This window comes from Phascolarctos cinereus, unplaced genomic scaffold (genome assembly GCF_003287225.1).
Source record: "Phascolarctos cinereus isolate Bilbo 61053 unplaced genomic scaffold, phaCin_HiC Scaffold_2;HRSCAF=192, whole genome shotgun sequence".
NCBI lineage: Eukaryota > Metazoa > Chordata > Mammalia > Diprotodontia > Phascolarctidae > Phascolarctos > Phascolarctos cinereus.
In genome coordinates, this window is record NW_027555625.1 from 370,978,503 (window position 1) to 371,000,044 (window position 21,542).

Here is a 21,542-nt window from a genome sequence, read left to right on the forward strand (position 1 = left end):
TCTTCTGCCTCTGTAATGAGCCACTCTCAGGCTATGAAGGCCACAGACCTCAGAATCAGAATACAGTATTTATTCTATTTGTCTGCCTTGATCTTTATTTATTTTTAAATTTTTTATTGTCGCCTCTTTTCTTTCTCCTCTCGATTCTCCTTTTCCCTTTTCCTTCTCTCTTTTACTCGTCATTGACACCATTGTTTTTTGCCCTTAATCCCCAGCTCCAAACTCTATTGAACTCTTAAAATAAGGAAAAACATTTAAAGCAAAACCAACTAAAAGCAACCCAATCTGACAATATAGACCATATTCCACACCCACAGTCATCAAACTACCTCCCTACTGAGAGAAAGGAAGTGGATTTCATCAATAATTCAGTGTCCCAAATTATAATCAACCAGAGTTTGATGACCGGGTGTCATCATGCAGTAGATATACAGAGAGCCCCAGATATGGAAAAACCTGAGTTCAAGTTCCAATTCTGACACACACTGGTTCTGTGACTTTGAACATGTAATTTAACCTCTCGGTGCTCCAGGGAACTCATTAAGCCTGAAGGTCAGGATGTTGTATACAGAGATCTCAAACACTTGAACCAGATTAAAATGTAATTGGTAATTAGTAAATATTTAACAAAATAAATTAAAACACAATAACATATAGATCATATTACATTTGAAAATGAGTCAATACGTAGCCTCCCAGGATCTTTTTATGCAATTTGGTGACCCACATTCTTATTTGAGTTTGTCACCACTGGTGAGAGTGCTGGATTTGACATGAGTAATATCTAGATTCCAATCCCACATCAGAAAACAGCTGTTTGAACTGGGCCAATTCCTTAACCTCTCTGGGCCTCAGTTTCCTCATTTGTAAAACAAGAGGGTTGGAGTTGATGACTTCCAAGCTCTGAATGACTTCAAGTTCTTCCCAGCTCTGAATCTATGATCTTATAATTATAAACTGCCGAGCAGGTGCTAATGTGCATTGGTGGAAGGAGAGCCTTCTCTGGGATGCCAGTGAAATCATGGGTCTGGAAAAGAGAAGAAGAAAGAAGAAAGAAAAAAGAAGGAAGAGGACTAGGATGAAGACGAGGAGAATTACATTGTTGTAGACATCATGACTATTACTCTCAGGAGTCTATACCCTGTTTCTTGTTCTGTTTGGCCCTCACAACTCCCCTTCTCCCCCAAAGAGCCTTCAGTGTAGCTACAGTTCTGGGATAGAGGCACTGACCCAACCCTGTTCACCCCTGAGCCTTCATTCAGGGAAAAGTAAGAATTCTGCATCCTTTTGACATATAGATCTCAGAGAAAAAAACAGAGTCTCTCCCATTCAGTATTAGTGGGGTCTGTGGGATGAGCCCATAATCCTTCAGAGACAGCCTCTGAATAAAGGAAAAGGAGAAGGGAGAAGAGAGAGGAAGAAGAAAAGATGAATGAAAGGGGAGATGGAAGAGAAAGAGAAGAAAGGAGGAACAAAGGAAGGAGAGGGAAATGGAAGGGGTAAGCTCTCTAGGATGTTGGCCTTTTTGTTCATTTGAGAGCTCCCTCCCTGACCAAATAGGGTGAGTACGAAGCTTCCAGATCCCCAGAAAGAGAGAAAAAGAGACCTACCTCATTTTTCTGTAACGTTACCAATGCTAGGCCCCACCTTCCCAGAAGTGAGATGTTGGGGCAGCTAGGTGGCGCAGTAGATAGAGCACCAGCTCTGGATTCAGGAGAACCTGAGTTCAAATCCGACCTCAGACACATAGCACTTACTAGCTGTGTGACCCTGGGCAAGTCACTTAACCCCATTGCCTAAAACAACAAAAACCAAAAAAACCCCCAAAAACCCAAATCAGAAGTGAGATGTACAGGATGAGGGAAAAGAAGGGAAAGGGAGGAGAGGGTCTTGGGGAACCAGAGGAGATCTGTTTGCTGGGACAGTATCAAGTTGTCTTTTTGTCCCTTTCTACAAGCACATAACCACCATCTTCCATGAACTGGCATGGAGGAGGGGGAAAGGAGAGAAAGGAAGGGAGGAAGGTGCAGGGTGTTTGCTCCAGAGTCACTAGGAGGCTGGAAGATGTAGGCAGTACCAGCCAGGTTCCCTGATTAAGGGGCAGCAGACAGTCCTTCTTCATAAAGGATGAGAACAGGGACTTCTTTGAACACACTTCTCCAGTATACAATTGATCTGACCCGAGCTGCTCTTTTCTCCTGACTCTCAGGGGACCCTGATATTCTGAAATACTGTTTGTATCTGGGGTAATTTGAGCTTTCCAAGAGAAACCATAACCTTATGTCAATTGAGCCCCTTGCCTTGTTTACATCATTAACTGCATGATCCCAGGAGCTCTGGGGAAAGTAGGCATCACGGTGTGATGGAATGGGCCCTATATTCTGAATCAGAAGATCTAGGATCAAATCCTCTCTGACCCAGACTCATATTCTCAAGTGCAATCAGTCACCAAGTTCCAGGTCTGCTTATGATGGCTACATCAACCCAGATACTCTCTTTTTCCATGTAGAGACTACTGGGAGTTCAAAACTATGCCAATCCAGTATTTACATCTGCCACAGCAGCTAGGGGGCAGGTAGGTGGCTCAGGGGAGAGAGTTCTGGGCCTGGAGTCAGGAAGACATCTTCCTGAGTTCAAATCTGGCCTCAGACACTTACTAGCTGCATGACTTTGGGCAAGTCACTTTACCCTGTTTGCCTCAGTTTTATCATCAGCAAAATGAGCTGGAGAAGGAAATGACAAACCACTCCAATATCTTTGCCAAGAAAACCCCAAATGGGGTCATGAATAGTCAGACACGACTGAAATGACTGATCAACAATAACTTGGTTTCAGGGCTTGGTGTTTCAACAGAGTCCACTAGCGTGGACTAGATTTGGAGCTGGAAAGGACATGAGAATCCGACTCCTTCCTTTTACAGTTGTGAAAACTAAGGCCCAGGAGAAGGAAGTACATTGCCCCAGGTCACACAGGTAGTGAGTGACAGGATTGAGCTTTGAACCCGAGTCCTTCCACCGTACCACACTTCCTCCCCATCCATTCGCTCCACTCTCTTGACTGTTCCAAGGATCTGCAGCCGAAGATCCCATAATTACAGCAGCTGGTTGGCACAGTTGGCACATCCTCACAGAGATGGCATCGAAGCTGATTAGGAGACAGCTAAGTGTCGAAGTCGATAGAGCACCAGGCCTAAAGTCAGTCAAGAAGACCTGAATTCAAATCCAGCCTCAGACACTTACTAGACCTTGGGCAAAGTCACTGAAGACTTCTGTTTGCCTCGGTTTCCTCAACTATAAAATGGGGATATATAATAGCCCCCCCCCGGGTTGTTGTGAGGATTGAATGAGATACTGTTTGTAAAGTACTTAGCACAGTCCCTGGTACACAGTGAGTGTTCCATAAATGCTAGCTTTCATGATTTCCTTGCTTTCCCTCCTATACACCCTCAAACTGCCACAGTGATCTTCAGCTGAATAACTCCTACCCCTAATCATAGCAGTGACTCATACTCCTTCAGCTTGTACCCAGTAGCATCAACTAATCACTCCCTCCTCCTAATTCACAACACAATTCACTCTAAGCCTGTCACACTTTGTACTCTCTTCTCAGCACCCTCTGTCACAAAAACCCAGGGGCTGGCTTTCAACCATGCCCGCCCGCCCGCTCTCCTGATTACTGGCAGGAGACTGTCCTTGATGCTGTTTTATAGCCTATGGGGTAATCAATCACTAAGGACAGCTGGGAGCCCTTCTGAACTCGGGCTTCTTAACTGGTACCTCTTCAGAGACTATCGACGGGCTAGCTGTGTGAGACTGAGGGGGCAAGTCACCCGGCCCCTCTGAGCTTCAGTTTGCTCATCTGTAAAATAGGGATAATAATGCCTGTACCACATCCCTTTGAGAGAGAAAGGCACATTTGTAAGCTGTCAAGTGCTCTAAAAATGTCAGCTATTATTAGGATTTGGCTTTCATTCTCCTGGAGGAGGCAGGAAGTGGTGTCTTGTTCTAGGCAACTTTCAGGGGTGGGGGCCATCCAGACATCCACACAATCTGTGGATGAGGGTCCTGAAAAGCCAAGTGATGCCAGTTTTCATCTTTTCTTGACCTTTATTCCTCAACTCTTTGGTGTCTGGAAAGAGACTGCATCCTTCTTCTAATTGAAGTCCACCAGGTGATTTTACTTGGTTATTTGCTCATTATTCATTCTGTCATTCCAGGATTGTTACACATCACTCCCCTTCATTCATTCTTCAGTCCCCCCAAAATGATCTTCCTGATCCTCAGACATGACATTGCATCCCCCATCTTGGTGCCTTTGTGAAGCTTGCCCCCCATATCTAGAATATACTCCTTCCTCACCTTCACCTTTCAGAACACCTGATTTCCTTCAAAGCTCAGCTCAAGTGTTACTTCCTACATGAGACCTTTCCTAAATCCTGTCCTGCCCCACCTCCCACCAACTGCTAGTACTTATTCTCAAAAATGATCTTGTATACATTTTGTACATATATGTACTTATACGTATACAGGGTGTCTCCTTCAATAGAATGTAAAATCCTTAAGGGCAAAGACTATTTTATTTTTGTCCTGGTATTGCCAGCACCAAGGACAGTGCCTAGTACATAGTAAGTACTTGATAAATGCTTTCTGATGGAATAAATCAGGGATTCTTAACCTAGTGTCATTGAAAGAGTTAAAAAAAATTTTTTTTATAACTATACTTCAATATAATTGGTTTCCTCTGTAATCCTATGTATTTTGTTATTTTAATTTATATTTAAAAAAACCCCATACTCTGAGAAGAGTTTTATAGGCTTCATCAGGTTGCCAGAGGAATCCATGACACAGAAAAAGTTAAGAACCCTGAACCATATGGCTTCTAGGGTCCCTTTTGGCTCTTGTTCTATAATCCTACCATCAACAGAATATTTCGAAAGCCCCCAGTTGAGTGAGACATATGCCCTGGAACTCCTGGGGGGGTGAGTAAAGAATGAGTTCCTGACCTAGTGAGGGACCTCCTTCATTGGGCTAACTTGGGTTAGGGTCACAGTGGTCCTCAGAAGTGAAGAATAGAGTTGTGTGGCCCCCACATAGAAGGAGCTTCTTGTGAATTTTCTCTTTGCTACAGGATGAGAGATGGAAGAAGCTGAGGATAACATTCATCCTGAGAACAAAGTATAGGTGTTTGCCAGGTTTGGGGGTATATGAGCTTTCAGCTCAGAGTCCCCTGAGGAGGTACCTGGCAGATCTGATGAGGCTGAACAAAAGGGAGAGTGGAAAACTACTGAGCCCTCAGGGTAGCTCAGGCCAGGTCCAAAGATTAAAACAAGAACCCTTGACCCTTAGGAGTCAATGGCCCTGGGTTCCAGGCTACCAGAGGAAAGAGTGCTGGGGAAGGGTGTTGGGAGGGGTGGTTCAGGGCTTTCTCCCCCTACTACTGGGCCTGGTGCTTGTCACATGTTTGTCCTTCTTGAGGCAGGACCCTTCAGGGTCTGCTCAGAGTAAGGCCCCAAGGTCTAAACCTACCTACTTGTCTGAACTCCCATACACAATCTGCCAGGGTCAGGTATCCAAGGAGAGGAGGCTACCCCTCCTGCCCAGCCCTGAGGGTGCTACTACCTCAAGACCCAGTTAGTGAATGGGAGGTTCCTCAAGCCGGAGGGCAGGATTTTCCCACAAAGTTTATAGGAGTCCTGTTACAGAGTTGGCCAGCTTAGTACCTAGTACATTCCTCTGTGCATTAATCCCCTGTCTCTTTTGTCTCTGAAAGATCTGGGGACCTGTGTGAGGGCAGTCCATGGGTGTGTCCTTAAACTCAATACCCCATTTCTTGCCGCTCTGCATTTGGACTGTGCTTAGAATATGCGCCCTCCTTATGTCCACTCCTCAAGATCCTTGACTTCCTTGAAGATTCTAGTCAATCGACAAATATTTGTTAAGTATCTGCTACAGCATGTGCCGGATGCTGGGGACACATAGACAAAAATGCAACAAAAATGAGGAAAGTACATGAATATCAAGACCAGGATGTTTGAGGGGATGGCAACATGTCCCTTTTTATTAGGGTAGAGATGAGGACAGAGACAATGACTGTTAACCAGGTGCAGAGTTCTCTGAGAAAGGATGGAGAATGGCCTGGGGGCCAGTGAGTGACTTTTGGAAGGAGTTGGGTTGGGTGATACAGAAATGGATGGGGTGAATGTCAAAGTAGAAAAGAGGTTGCTGAGCAATACTGGCAGGAGGGCGTGGAAGTGTCAGTGAGGAGCATAGAGCATTCCTATTCCTCTTCCTCTTTCCATGTGTTTAGAGGTATAGTTTTTCTCAGCAATACAGTGATCCAAGACAATGCTGAAGGGCTAAAAATGTTATCCAGTTCCAGAGAAAGAACTAATGGAGTCTGAATGCAGATTGAAACATACTTTAAGAAAAAAAACACTTTTTTTGTTTTTCTTTGTTTCTTCTTTGGTCTGGGTTTTCTTTTGCAACATAGTTAATATGAAAATATGTTTTGTATGACTGGACATGTATAATCTATATCAAATTGCTTGCCTTCTCGAGGAGGGGGAAGGAGAGAGAGGGAAGAAAGGAATTTGGGACTCAAAATTTTTAGAAAAATGTTAAAAATTATTTTTACATGAAACAGAGAAAAAAAGAGAAGGGCATCCAGTACTGAAGAGTGTGGTGAGGGCTTCGCTGTCTTTGGTGGTGTGTGGGTGGATTTGTTGGGATAGAAGAGACAGCCAGGATTTTGTGAGTGCAAGAAGATGGAAGAAGCATGAGAGGAAGAAGTCAAAGATGAAAGGAGGTCTGGGAACAATAGAATCATGGATCCAGAGGACACAATAACAATTATAGGACAGAGAATGATAAAGTCTTGGGAATGGAGAGGGATGAGGTAGATGTCATGAGAAAGAGTGGAGTGGTAGAAGTGAAAGGAATTTTAACCTATATAGCTAGTAACTCTGAATTTCTGAGACTAGGAGAGGAAGAGATAGGAGTTTGCTAACCATGATGTAGTATCAATTGACTAGAGCTTCCCAGTTTTGAGATTCTGGTGACAGCAGAAAGTGGTGCTAGTTCTGTCAAGAACCTGAAAAGAATGAAGATTGGACCTGGTATCATAGGTCCTATTGCTTAAAAAATTATTTTTCTCATTAGCAAGCATTTGTTTTCTCTCCCTCCTACCTCCTCCCACAACTGAAAAGATAAAAGAAAAACAAAACCTTTGTAACAACTATACATAGTCAAGCAAAACGAATTCCCATACTGGCTATGTTCAAAAACATGTGTCTCTTTTATATTGAGTTCATCCCCTCTCTGTCAGGAGGTGCACAGCCTGCTTAATCATTGGTCCAGAGGCCCCATTCCTGGAGAATATAACAATAAGTTTGTTGCCTGAAGCTCTTATCCTTGGCACAGTTCTGGAATTACCTTACCACAAGCTGAATTCTAGGTTTGCCAGACTCTAATTGGAAAATAGAGATGGGTTAGGGATGAGGGCTGCTCCAGGCCCTAAATAAGGTCATTCTTATTGTTCCTTACACATGGCACTCCATGTTCCATTTTGAAGCCTTTGCACTGGCTGTCCCCCATGCCTGGAATATCCTCATTCTTTAACCTTGTCTCTTAGAATCCCAAGCTTCCTTCAAAATTCATTAACACAATTCCTATAGGAAAGCAAATTCACCATCTCCAACATGAAGCCTTTCTTGATCTCCTAATTGCTAATGCCTTCCCCCTCCTATTTTATATAAATATATATAAAATATATGTGTGTGTGTGTGTGTGTGTATGTGCATTATTTGATAGAGCATAAGCTCCTTGAGGGCAGGTTTTGGTTTTTGTATCCCCAGCACCTAAGTATTGTTCCTGTTCAGTTATTTTTTCAGTTGTGTCTGACTCTTCCTGATCCTTTTGGGATTTTCTTGGCAAAGATACTGGAGTAGTTTGTCATTTCCTTCTCCAGCTCATTTTACAGATGAGGAAACTGAGACAAACAAGATTAAGAGACTTGCTCAAGGTCACACGCTAGTAAGTGTCTGAGACCAGATTTGAACTCAGGAAAATGAGTCTTCCTGACTTCAGGCCTCATACTCCACTGCACCACCTAGATGCCTGACATGACATGGTGTCTGGTAATAAGAGGTGCTTAATAAATGGTAGTTGATTGATGAATTGATTGCCCCATCTACCTTTCTTGACTACTTTCATCTAGACTCACAGAATTTTGTACAGCAGTGATGATAAGGTTTGAAGGTACAGAATATCCTGTTATAGGTATATAGTGGATCCAACTGACCAGTATCTTACTGTCATTTTATGAAAGACATTTGCCTAGACCTCTACTGCATGTGCTAGGCCCAGGCTTCTGTGGCCTGAATGGAATCTTCATAGTTGAGTTCCACCATAGTGAGTTTTAAGCTTCCTATGGAAATTGTGGGTATCAATAAGAAGGTGGAGATTGTGGCCCTGTGGTGTCTAGACCCAGTAAACATCTCTGGAGTTTCAGTATGGGGAGCAGAACACCATAGCCAGGGGGCTTGGGCTCAGTGCTTGAACTCCTGACAATACATGTGGAAGTTACTTAAAAAATAGAGACTTGAATTGTGCTATAAGAGATGATAAGCAGAAAAACCTGGAAAGACTTATATGGACTGATGCTGAGTGAGGTGAGCAGAACCAGGAGAATATTGTACACAGTAACAGCAACATTATGTGATGACTAACTTTGTTAGACTTAACTCTTCTCAGCAATGCAAGGATCTAAGACAGTTCCAAAAGACTCATGATGGAAAATGCTATACACCTCCAGAGAAAGAACTTTAGAGTCTGAATACAGACGGAAGCATATTATTTGTTATCTTTTTTTGTGTGTTTTGTTTTGTTCCTTCTTTCTTATGGTTCCTCCCATTGGTTCTAATTCTTCTTTACAACATGACTAATGTAAAAATATGTTTATTATGAATGTATATGTAGAGCCCATATCAGATTGCATGCTGTCTGAGGCAGGGGGAGAAGGGAGAGAGGGGGAAAAAATTTAAAACTCATAATCTTATGGAAGTGAATGCTGAAAACTAAAAAATGCAACTAAATAATAATAAAAAAGAAATGACAAACAGAAAAACCTAGAAAGACATGTGAACAGATACAGAGTGAAGCGAGGAGAACATTGTACATGGTAATAGCAATATTGTTAATATGAGGCCCTGTTAATGACTTAGCTATTCTCAGCAGTACAGTGATCCAAGACAATTCTGAAGGATTCATGATGAAAAATGCCATCCACATTCAAAGAAAGAACTGATATGGAGTCCAAATACAGATCAAAACATACTATTTTTCACATGCGTGTATGTGTGCGTGCATGTATGTATGTTTGGCCTGTGTTTTCTTTCACAACATGACTGATATGGAAACATGTTTGCACGATTACACATGTATAACCTATATAAAATTGCTTGCTGTCTCAGGGAAGGAAGGGGGGAGGGAGGAAAGGGAGAGAATTTGGAACTCAAAATTTAAAAAAAGCACATTAAAAATTGTTTCTACAGGGGCAGCTAGATGGCGCAGTGGATAGAGCACCAACCCTGGAGTCAGGAGGACCTGAGTTCAAATATTGCCTCAGACACTTGACACTTACTAGCTGTGTGTCCCTGGGCAAGTCATTTCACCCCACTGCCTCGCCCCCAAAAAAGAAAATTGTTTCCACATGTAATTGGAAAGAAAAATATGATTCAAAGAGGCCTGAGCTGGTAGAGATCATGAAGGAAGTGCTGAATCTTGAAGATTATGGGTGGATCCAGAAATATTTTTGCCTCTGATGACTCTCCAAGAGCCCAAATACAGGTAAGCATCTTCTGAGGAAGAAACTCCTCAAGAAAAGGCTGGTGTGTTTTGGCATCATGAGTGGAATGTAGTAGGTGCCTAAGGGGTGAATCCACCACAACTCCAAACCTTTTAAAGAATAAGTCTTAGAAAATTACTTCATTTGAGATAGAGCTCCTCAAGAATCACCAGAAGGAGCTATTAGTTACTAGAATCATTAGAGTGCCATGGTCTGTATATCTTGTTCTAACACATAGGTCTGACCATGTTACTCTCCTGCTCAAGAAGTTTCAGTAGCTCCCTGTTCCCTCTAGGATAAAGTATAAATGCCTTAGCTTGATGTTTAAAGTTATTTATGTTCAGGCTTTATCCTACCCTTCAAGGTGTGTTACACATTTCTCTCCACGTACTCTCTGTTTCACCCAAACTGGCTTATTTTCTGTTACCAGTGCACAACACTTCATTTCTTGTCTTTGAGACTTTCCCTCATACCTGCAATATACTCCTTACTCACATCTACTTCATAGATCCCGTAACTTCTTTTAAAGCTCATCTCAAGAGCCTACTCCTCTGGGACGGCTATCCTGGCTTCTCTTTTCCCACAGTTGCCAGTGTTCTCCCTCTGGAAATTATCTCATTTTTTAATGTACATGTTATGTAACCTCAATAAAATAGAAAGAATAGAGTAGAATAGAATAGAGATGTTTTGATAGAAAACTGAGAAGATCCAGATGTGTGTGGACAATGAATTAAAAATCTATAGTAGACCAGGACTTCATGCCCAAAATTCAAAATAGCCTGAAATGTTTTCAGAGCAGGCAGAGGATCTCAGTGTTGGGCATGTGCAGTTGGTGCAGTGGAAAATGGGGAAGAGGCAACCTTCATTTGTCCCATGGGGTTCTACCAAATTGAGTAAACAAGTGTCAAGGGATTTCTGAAGCTCCAACACCACCATCACTTTTTAGAGGCTCATGGAAAACCCCATTGGTTGGAGGTATGGAAATGTTGGTATGCCAGGACGATCTGTTAGTACAGGTGAAGACACTGGAAATGTCAGGAAAAAAACAACAGAAGGCAGCTAGAAGTCATGGGTCTAAAGCCATCAATCAACAAATACCAGCTCTAAAAGCCTCTGTCAAACATGGTCCAGATAGTGTCTCAGTAAGGAGTAAGCATCCTGGCCACATCTGATGAATTATTGAAAGCTGAAGAAATTTCTAGGATATCAAGAAAACTATCAGAAATTTCCAAAGAACTATGCCATTCCTGCAAAGCCTCTCAAAGTTCTCACTCATGGGTGTAGGAAGGCAGTGAAGTAAAGTGGCAAATACAAATAGGTTTCCAGTGCCATCATTTTCCTGGTATCAGACAGTGGACAAAGCACTGGATTTAGAATCACAGGACCTGGATTTGAATCCCAACTCTACCAGTCTATGTGACCTTGGGGAAATCACGTAACCTCTCTGTGACTCAGTTTCTCCTTCTATAAAATGAGGGGATTAGGATTAGATAACCTCTGAGGTCCCTTCTAGGTCTAAACTTATGATATTCTCAATCCTGTATGTCAGAGAAGAATAAAAAGCAGAAGAGAAATCTGGCTGAACCATTTGGTATACACCTTTTGGAAATGAATGGGAAGAGAAATGTGAACCAACCTGTAGGGAATTGGTCAACTGCCACATGCATCCATACTGGCCTATGTAAATACAATCAAGTACTCTGTATCATTTACTGATGCCAGCCTAGAGGGTTGGGGAGCAGTCTGATACTAGGGAGAGTGATGGTTACCAGAAGCCTATTCCATTTGCCAGTACAGGACTCACTGACAGACTCATTCTCCTACCCACAGGTTGGAGTTCTTGACTCTGAACTGATTTGTCACTGACAGGACCAAGATTATTTGTACGGAGCTTGATTGTAAGTATGGATGAACAATCTACTGTCATATATTCTGACAAGTGCTAAATTGGACACTGCCAATCAGAGAAGGGCCAAAGTACTGGCCAGCTATGCATTCAGCATGCATTAATGGCCAGGGAAGATCAATGTGGAAGCAGATGATCTACCCCATAGGCCCAGTGTATTAGAAACATTGGTGAGCCCCATAAAAGGAATGAAAGCCATTTGTGACATGCAGGGAGCAAGGCTACTAACATGAGAAAATTCATGCCTGGGGCATCCTCCGGGAAGCGTCCCAGTGGTGGAAGTAAATGTTTTAGCACTGAAGCAGTCCCCGCTGCCCTGATTGTCCACGGATGATTGACAGCAATTGCAGCTGCAAGATGTATGTCTATAGAAATGGATACAGGCAATGCAAGGTGGGGAATGAGGCATATGCCGCCATAGATAGTCAATGTGTTGCTTTATTTTGCTTAATTGTACTTCATTATGAAGGAAGATTCTACTTGGAGGGGGGAAGAGTCATTGGACTGGGGATATAGAGAAGGGAAAAGAGAGAGATAGGAGAGATGGAGAAAGAGGAGGAGAGACAGAGAGAGAGAAGGAGAAAAAGGGAGAGAGAGAAAAGGGGGACAGAGAGAGAGAAAGAGAGAGGAGAGGGAGAGAGAGAGAGAGAGAGAGAGAGAGAGAGAGAGAGAGACAGAGTGAGAGGGAGAGAGAGAAGGAGAAAAGGGGAGAGAGAGAAAAGGGGGACAGAGAGAGAGAGAAAGAGAGAGAGAGAGAAAGAGAGAGACAGAGTGAGAGGGAGAGAGAGACAGAGAGAGAGAAGGAGAAAAGGGGAGAGAGAGAAAAGGGGGACAGAGAGAGAGAGAAAGAGAGAGAGAGAGAGAGAGAGAGAGACAGACAGACAGACAGACAGACAGAGAGACAGACAGACAGACAGACAGAGACAGACAGACAGACAGACAGACAGAGAAAGAGAGAGAGAGAGACAGACAGACAGACAGAGAGATTCTCTATTTCTTCTAATTTCAGAGGCTTGAGAATAGATATTTTGTTTTCCCAGGTACTGTGATGGCAATGGAGGAAGATGAATTTGCTGTCCTATAGGAATTGTGTTAAAAAATTTTTTTCCTATTTCTTTGTTAATTGTTTTGATCCCAGTTAAATGTTTAAATGCATGTTTCTTGTAATTATAACAACCTGAAAAAGAGTTGAGAAAATCTACTCCCCTCTCTTCTCTTCAGAGGTGGGGGATTACGAGTATGGAGTATTGCATACTGTTGGACACATTAACATAGTGGTGGGTTTTACTGAACTGCTTTTTTTCCTCTTTATTTTTTTATTCTTTGTTCAAAAAAAGGATGGCTTGATGATTAAGGGAGGGAACTATTTGGAAATGAAGATGATATAAAAAACCAATTATATTGGAAAAATAAGATTTTTAATAAATGAAATATATCTTCCTTGTTAGCCATACCAATAAGGCACACACTAAGTTTAGTTGGTCTTAAATGTTTCCATCCAGTATCAGATAAGGGCTTGAGTCAAATCAGATAAGGGCAGTCCAAAACTGCCCATATATTAACCCTAGTAATTTTAAGGATTGAGGGGAATATGGGATTCATATATAACTTCATTCTAAAATGACTCCCACGTATGCAACCAGTTATTTTCTGTCTTAAAATATAACAATCACCACATCCAACATTTTCCAATTTTCTTCTTGAAGGAAGCGTTCATAACATTAAAGCTTAGATATAGCCTTTCATCTCTTTATCCTGAACCTTATTTTCCAGCCTGTTTTTCACAGTCCTTCTCTGAGCCAACTTTTGCATTGAAGTGGGTTAGAGTCCAGATATATGTTGGCTTGGTTTGGAAGATCTTATCAAGTTCTTCATGTGATTTTTCCAGCTCTTTATCCTTTGCAGTATGTAATCAATGAAGAACTCCAAAGAAGACTAGGAATAAAAGGTGTCATTAAGGAATTGTATGACAGGAAGAGAAGATGGTCTAGTTAATGTAAAGAGCAAGAAAAGACATTTATGGGTGACTGTTAAGAGTTGCTCCATTGATAGGCTCATGATGTCAGGAGAAACTGAAGAGGGCCTTCAGAATATTGGACGGACTCCCTATGGTCTCCCTGGCCAGGCAATGCCCTTAAACTGGCAGTGATGCTTAGATCTCCTCCTTCCATGTGGCTCCGGACTCTAGAAATCCCCACTGGGCCTCCCACAAAGAAAAGTTCAGCTCCACTGAAAAAGAGCTAGCTTTCTTTTTCTGGTTGTGGGACCACCTCTTGCTAATGGTACTTGTCCAGAAATCCAGGCCAGATGGAACCAGCTTTTGTGCTCCCCTGCGAGCAATCAGAGCTGTAACCAAATCAAGTGAGTCTTCGTTTTATCTAGCTTGGAACCAGGCCTTGACGTCATGCCATTGCCCTCTCCACCAACCTTCCAGCTGCACTTTATATGTTGTATTCCTTCATTAGAACGTGAGCTTCTTGAGGGCAGGGACTGTTTTCTTACTTGTATTTGTATTCCACACAGTAAGCACTTAAATTCTTTATCTATCTTGATATCTGTTTAAGACCAGGGCAAGTGTCAAACAGGATGGGCAGGCATGCATGAGTTTTGATCAGCATCATTGCAAAGAACCTCCAATTCAATAAGAGCATGGGTCTGTTGGAGTTTTGGAGTATTCTTCCTCTGCAACAGATGTTGGCATTTGAGCTACCATTATTATTACTGATGGTCTCTTTGCTTACGCTCATGGAGAACACTGGAAGGCAAGATCACCAAGTGTCCCATGAAATGATGCTTCTTGGGGCCTTGGGGCCCATGATGAGACCAACTCTGCCAAGTCCTTTATTTGCTTCACTGAGCAGCTCTTGTGAGCTGTCCTTCCATTTAACAGCAACTTCCTTATGTCTTTGGGTTTCATTTATAGTGAGAATGTCAATATTGATATGGTTCAGTTCCTTTAGTGGTATGTTAAACTGGATAAGGTCACTGGATAAAATGTCATTTTTAAGAGTGCCAACAGTTAAGTTAATATTTATAGACGGTCTAAAAGTTCCTGGGCATTCTTGGTATCCAATGCCCCCAATGTTGCAGGGGGCTGTGCAGGATGCAGGGCTATTTTGTATTTTTATATACTAAGTGCTATATAATGATCTTGTTTGATCATCACAACAATCCTGGAAGGTAGACACTATTATTATTATCCGCATTTTACAGAATGAGGCAAACAGGGATTAAGTTACTTGCCCAGGATCATACAGCTAGTTAAGGGTCTGAGGCTAGATTTGAACCCAGCTCTTTCTTGCCTCCAGGCCCTAAATTCTATCCACTGCACCCCAGGAGTTTTCATGGTTTAAGAGTCCATCACTTAGTGGCCAACCTACTAGTGAATAGCTTCTCCTTATAAAATGGATACAGTGCTGGCCCTGGAGTCAGAAGGACCTGAATTCAAATCTGACCTCAGATACTTACTACCTCTGTGACCCTGGACAAATAACTGACCCCTTATTTGCCTCAGTTTCCTCATCTGTAAAATGAGCTGGCCAGGGAAATGACAAACCACTCTTTGCCAAGAAAACCCCAAATGGGGTCATGGAGAGTCAGAGACCACTGAAATGATTCAACAATAACAATTTGCCTGGACTCGTTCTCAGACAGCAGACATAGTCTGCTGACAGCGTGGTCCCTAAAGCCTTTCAGACTTGGTAGAAATGTCCAGAGTTTACTAGCACTTCACTAGGCACCCATGGTTGCCCGTGTACAAGAATGAAACATCAGAGTAGGGCATTTGCAGAGGTCATTTTTATTTCCCTTTTGACATATCTAGCTGCAAAGAAAATCTGTGGAGAAATTTAATTCCAAAAAGTAGGAGCTCAGAATAAAAGAAAGGCAAGTGAGAGTTGCCATCCATCCCTGATCTCTTCTCTAGGTTTCTAGTCACCTTGAGGAGGTTTTGGTTTCTCTACATAAAATAGGGGTTAGCTCTGGTCTTTACTCTGATATCACACTCATGACTGGCTGCCTCTGTTGGGGTATGTTAAAGAAGTAGGCTTTTGTTGTTGTAGTTTTACTATTCCAATTCTGCTTCCCACTCCTTAAGTCTCACATCCTGTTGTAATAATTGCAATCATCTTCATTAATGAACGTTTACTGAGCACCTACCCAATGCACAGTAGTATGCTAACTAACTCAGAGACAAGTCCCTGCTCTCGAGTGGCCTTACAATCCTGGCCACAGTCTGTGAACAGGTTGGTCTAAGCAATTAAGATTCTGTGGACCGGTACGAGTCCCTGCTGGGCCATTAATTGATGATGTGACCTTGGGTGTATTGCTTTACATTCCTAGATCTCAATTCTCTTAACTATAGAATGGGAATAATGATCACCTGCCATTGTGACAATTAACTGGAACAAAGATAATCTTAATAGCACATTTTGTGGTGACAAAGAATAAGAAATAAAGTGGGTGCCCATCCACTGGGGAATGAGGAACACTGCTCATTGTAGTTCATGATTGTATTGATTATTGTCGAATTGTAAGAAACCACGAATATGCAGAATTCATAGGGATCATGGTGTGATAGGAGCAATCTCCTCAGGTCCAGCCACATGAGCTGGGGGTAGCTCTTCCTAGATCCCTACCCCATAAAATCTAGGTTAGTTCTTCATTAAAAGGCATTGACACCATTTTCAAGACTTAATGGGCCCAAGAGACTAAGGCTTTGAACCATTGATGTAGCTTCCTCCTGGACCAGGTACAAAAACCAGCATCTGAAGAGTCAGGAACTTCTCCCCCAGGCTTCTGATCTGAGCATTTACAGAACCGACCGATGTAAAAGCAAAAGGCGGCAATAAAAGTTAAAAAAAAATGCAAAAGTATTTCCAAAGTGCTATTTGAATGCATTGGGGTTACTGCACTTACAGTTAGGTTGGGGGTAGTGAGAGCTCCAGAAATAACGAGAGGATCAATAGCTAATGTTGTGAGAGAGTGGGAGGCTAGGGCCATAGCTTGTCCCCCTCTTCTCTCCTGGTTACCTGCCCCTAGAGAATGTCACACTCCAACTTTTCAAGTTGACTTAAATAAGAAATGTAAGGGGGGCCAGCAGCACAGTCTGTCCCTCACTCAGACTCTGCTTGCCCAAGGCAGAGGGATTTTAATTTTCCATTCTTAATGAGAAAAAGAAACTTAGAATTAAAGAATATTCCAGCAAAGCCTTCAAAACAGCTGCCCAGTCACTGAATCGAGAAAAGAAATGGAATTTCATTTCTTCCCTTCCCTGGCACCAATTTGGCTTCAATGATCAAGGGATTGGCCCTGTAGCAGCTAGAGACCATCTCTTCATTCCAACATGGAAATCAGATGAGAGGGGGTGGAAGCCCTGGGGATATGAAGATATATTGGCAGAATGGAGTGGAGGTGGGGGAGGGAAAGAATCCAAATTATGTTCATCTAACACTTTTGGAGAGTTAGACTGACTCTAGGGTGTGCCAAGGGCACTTTGCTCGAGAATAAGGACCCATCTGAGGTCAATTTGTCTCTTCCCTTGCCCCAGGTCTCCAGCCTAGGAAACATCTCTTAGGTCTTTGGTCTGGAGAGGCAGGAGCCTGAATTGCATTTGCTGAGGTTAAGGAGGGGGATGGCTGCCATTATGTGTCTAGCCATGCTTTTCTCTCCTCTCTTCACTGGGGTTGAATGAGGCTCCAAGGAGCAGCTGACCTACTTCTGTTCTCTCTTCTTTCAAATGCCTGGCTTACTCATTTATAGTCTCCTTCTCCTATGAAGGCCCACCTCCCAATTTCTACTCTGGTTGTCATGGGGAAGTGGCAAGGACAGGCTATAGATGGATGCTACTTGGAAGGAAAACGGGTACCCTAAGCCCAGACCTCACATTCTTCTAACCTTAGTCCTGCCCATGCAAATTATCCCAGTGACTAGAGAACACTAGGAAATCAGCTGCTTAGATAATAGTCTTCCTCTTCAGCTTTGCAGGGATGATCAAACCCTACTATTGATTCTTACCTATTGGCTGACCTCCCTTTAAATGCCTCTCTCAGAACACTTAATGAGGTCATAGTCCCTCCTCACCCACCAGTTACTCTCATAGACCTTATGCCCAGGTTTCTGCTCTTTCTTCAAATGGCATCTCTTTTGTGAGGCTGATGAATAGTAGAGAAAACATCGTAACCGGGCTCCTAATCTTATAGGGCCAAAGCCTATGTATGCCCCATGCCAGCTGGCACTGCTGGTATCACCTAAATTCAATTTAACAAGCACCTAAATATATGCTAGTCCCTGGGACAACCAAGAAAAAAAATTAAATGGCTCCTGCCCTTAAGAAGTTTACATTGTATTAGGGGGGAAATTCTGCTTAAAGACTCATTTAAGGGGCAGTTGGTGGAGCAGTCCATAGAGATCCCACCTTGGAGTCAGGAGGACCTGAGTTCAAATCCAGCCTCAGACACTAACTAGCTGTGTGATCCTGGGCAAGTCACTTAACCCCGATTGCATCACCAAAAGATAAAAAAAAAAAAGACTCATTTAAGATCATAGATCTAGAACTGGAAAGGACCTCAGAGGCCACCTAATCCAACCCCCTCATTTTACAGATGGAGAAACTGAGGCCCAGAGTGACTTGCACAAGGTCACCAAGGTAACAAGTGAACCCTGTTCCCCTTCTAGCCTCTGGCTAAGTGGAATCTAGGGCTCTTAAAAATCCTCTGTGTGGGCAATCTTAAAAATTCATACTTCTCTAGTTCTTTAAAATTTACAAAGTACTTTCTTCACAACCCAACCCTGTGAAGTGGGTAGTATAAGTGTGGTTCTTTTTCCCTTTTTCCAGATGAAGAAACTGAGGCCCAGAGAAGGGAACTGTTATAGGTGGGATTTGAACCCAGGGTTTTTATTTTTTTATTTTTTACTGCAAATTCACATTCTTTTCACTATTCATCATGGCCTCTCTGGTAATGAGGAGGGTCAAGAGTCACAGGGAGACTTTCCTGCTCAGGGCTGGGACCCTTAGGCTCAGATCAGAAAGCTCCTGACTCTTCTGATATTGACTTTTTTACCTGGTCCACCAGGAAGCTACATCAATGGTTCCTCAAGGGTTCAAGCTTTAGTCCCTTGGACCAAATGAGAGATCGGGACTATTCAGAGACTTTCTAAGAGTATTCTAGCATGGGGGCAAAAAGCCTGGGAGAGAATCCACTCCCCTTGAGGTCACACTCCAGGATCAGACCCGCTGCATGGGACCTCAGAGCCAGCTGTAACCTTAGAGGCAGCTAGTGGCACAGTGGATAGAGTGTTGGGCCTAGAGTCAAGAAGACCCAAGTTCACATTCAGCCTCAGATACTAACTCGCTGTGTGACTCTGGGCAAAGACAGGGTCTCTTAATCTCTTTTTTTTTGCCTCAACTGTAAAATGGGGATTATAACAGCACCTACCTCATAGGCTCGTTGTGAGGATCAAATGAGATTCTATTTGTAAAAGTGCCTGGCACATAGTGGGACTATAGAAATGCTTATTCCTTTCCCCTTCCCAATAGCCTTAAGGGAACCTGGGCCACCAGTTAAGCTTCTTAGAGGAGGTAGGCTCTGGGAGGTATGGGTAGAAGCTGACAAGAGTAGCCCAGGATGCAGCCCTCTCTATACAACACTTGGCCAAATGGTTGGGGATGAGAAGTTATATTAAGACCCATCTGGTCACTTCTATTCAGAGGGAAAATATGGACTCATCATCATTAAAATTCTGTTTCCCTTATTCAGAGCCAGGATTCAGAAGAGCTTTAATCAAGCCTCCAGGGCAAGCAGGATATAGGACAGGCTACCATCATGACCACAGCACAACATAGGATGTTCAGAGCTTTGATTCTAAGCCTCTGGCTAGCTACTTCTATCCAGCAGAGGGGGCCTTTGGAATGGCCATCAGGGTCTTCCAGCCCAGTTAGAGGAATTCATGGTAGACTTTGAGAGGTACTTCCCCAGCTGAAAGGAGTGATAAGGATCTTGAGGTATGGAAGATAATGATGAGGCAGGGGATTTCCAAGCAGGAGCTAAGGCGGATCTGCCCTGGAGAAAAAGGAGCTAATGAAGTATCTTCTGAGGATTGATCCCCTTACTTGCCATACTCCCTGGGGCAGGTCTGAGCATTCCCCAATCTCCCATGGCTGATCAATTCTATTCATTAAGTAGAAAAAGCATGTGCAGGCTTTCTACTAATGAGAGCTATGCTGGCACCGAGGATGCACGCATGCATTCCAAAAAACCCTCTCCAACAGGCAATTAGCTTTGTGCTGCCTATCCAGGCCCAGAGTACAGAGGGGCCAGATTTCCGGATCTGCCATCATCGCCTCTGGCCTTTGGCAAAATTAAAGTTCTTGAGAAATAAGAATGAGTTGGTTCCCTCAGTGCAAGGGGGATTGGCCAAGGGAATTTCAATCCCCTCTTTGCCAGGGGCCTGAAAGATGAGAGATATGGAGCGTGGGAAGTAAAGAGCAGATGGAATGAGATGGCGGGATCTTCTAGGGAGCCAGACCCCAGTTTTGTTTCTGCAGATGAATGAATGAACAAATGAAAGAGTATTTATTAAGCACTTACTCTGTGTATCGTTATTGACCCCCAAGGACACATGTATAAAACCTGTGCAGCACGAATATACATGTGCGAAGTACTCATGGATATTCATGCATTTACATGAATGCCTATATGTTTACAAACATAAACCAGACCCAGTTCTCTGTATTAGAAGTGGTTTCTGAGACTTCCCTCTTGGCCTTCCACAGGATGAAACTTGGACTGTCTTTGGCAAAGGTGAGTCACGTGCAGATGTAATTCAGAAACAAAGTACAACACAATACACCATTCTTTTGTCCTATCCACTCCTTCCTCCAAGGCCCTGTTTCTGAGAAATCACAACCCAAGAGGAGGTGGCTGGGTAAGACCTCTGCCCAGAGCTGACCAGACTGAGCATCATGTACACCAAGTACAATAGATTTGGAGTCAGAGGACCTGGAGGTACAAAGCCTTCCTCTGCTACTTTATGGCTGAGGTGACCATGGGCAGTTCACTTCTCCAGGACTCAGTTTCCTCATCTGTAAAATGAAGGAGCTGGATCAAATGACTTCTGAGGTACCTTCCAGCTCTACATCTGTGGTCCTGAAATGGCAGAAATTATTTCAGCCAGTTCTGGCAAATGCCCAAGGTGACTCAGCCAGGAATTGGAATTAAGCAAATTTCAAGCCAGAGGATTTATTTAAGGGACCCAGGTATCTGATCAAGGCTAACAGTCAATGGTAAAGGCTAATTTGGTCAAAACATCCCTGGGAAGCTAAGCCACCAAATGGTGTAGTCTTCCTAAAGCACAGGTCTGACCATGTCACTACACTACTCAGTCAACTCTGGTGGTTCCCTATCACCTCCAGGACCAAATATAAAATCCTCTGTTGGTCATTCAAAAGCCTTCACTACCTTGTCCCCCCTACCCCTTTTCCAGTCTTTTTATACCTCACACATGCCACCTGTCTCCAACCTGCGCCCCTCTTCACTGACACTGGCTTCTTTGCTCTTCCTCAAACAAGACTCTTCATTTCCTGACTCCGGACATTCCCCCATACCTCGAATGCTCTTCCGCTTTATCTCCACCTCCTTCCTTCAAGTCCCATATAAAATTGCACTTTCTGCCAGAACCTTTTGCTGATCCTTCTTAATTCTAGGGCATTCCCTGTGTTGATTATTTCCAGTAGTGGATGTAGTTATTTACACGTTTACAACCCCTTAGACTGTGAACTTCTGGAGGGCAGAGA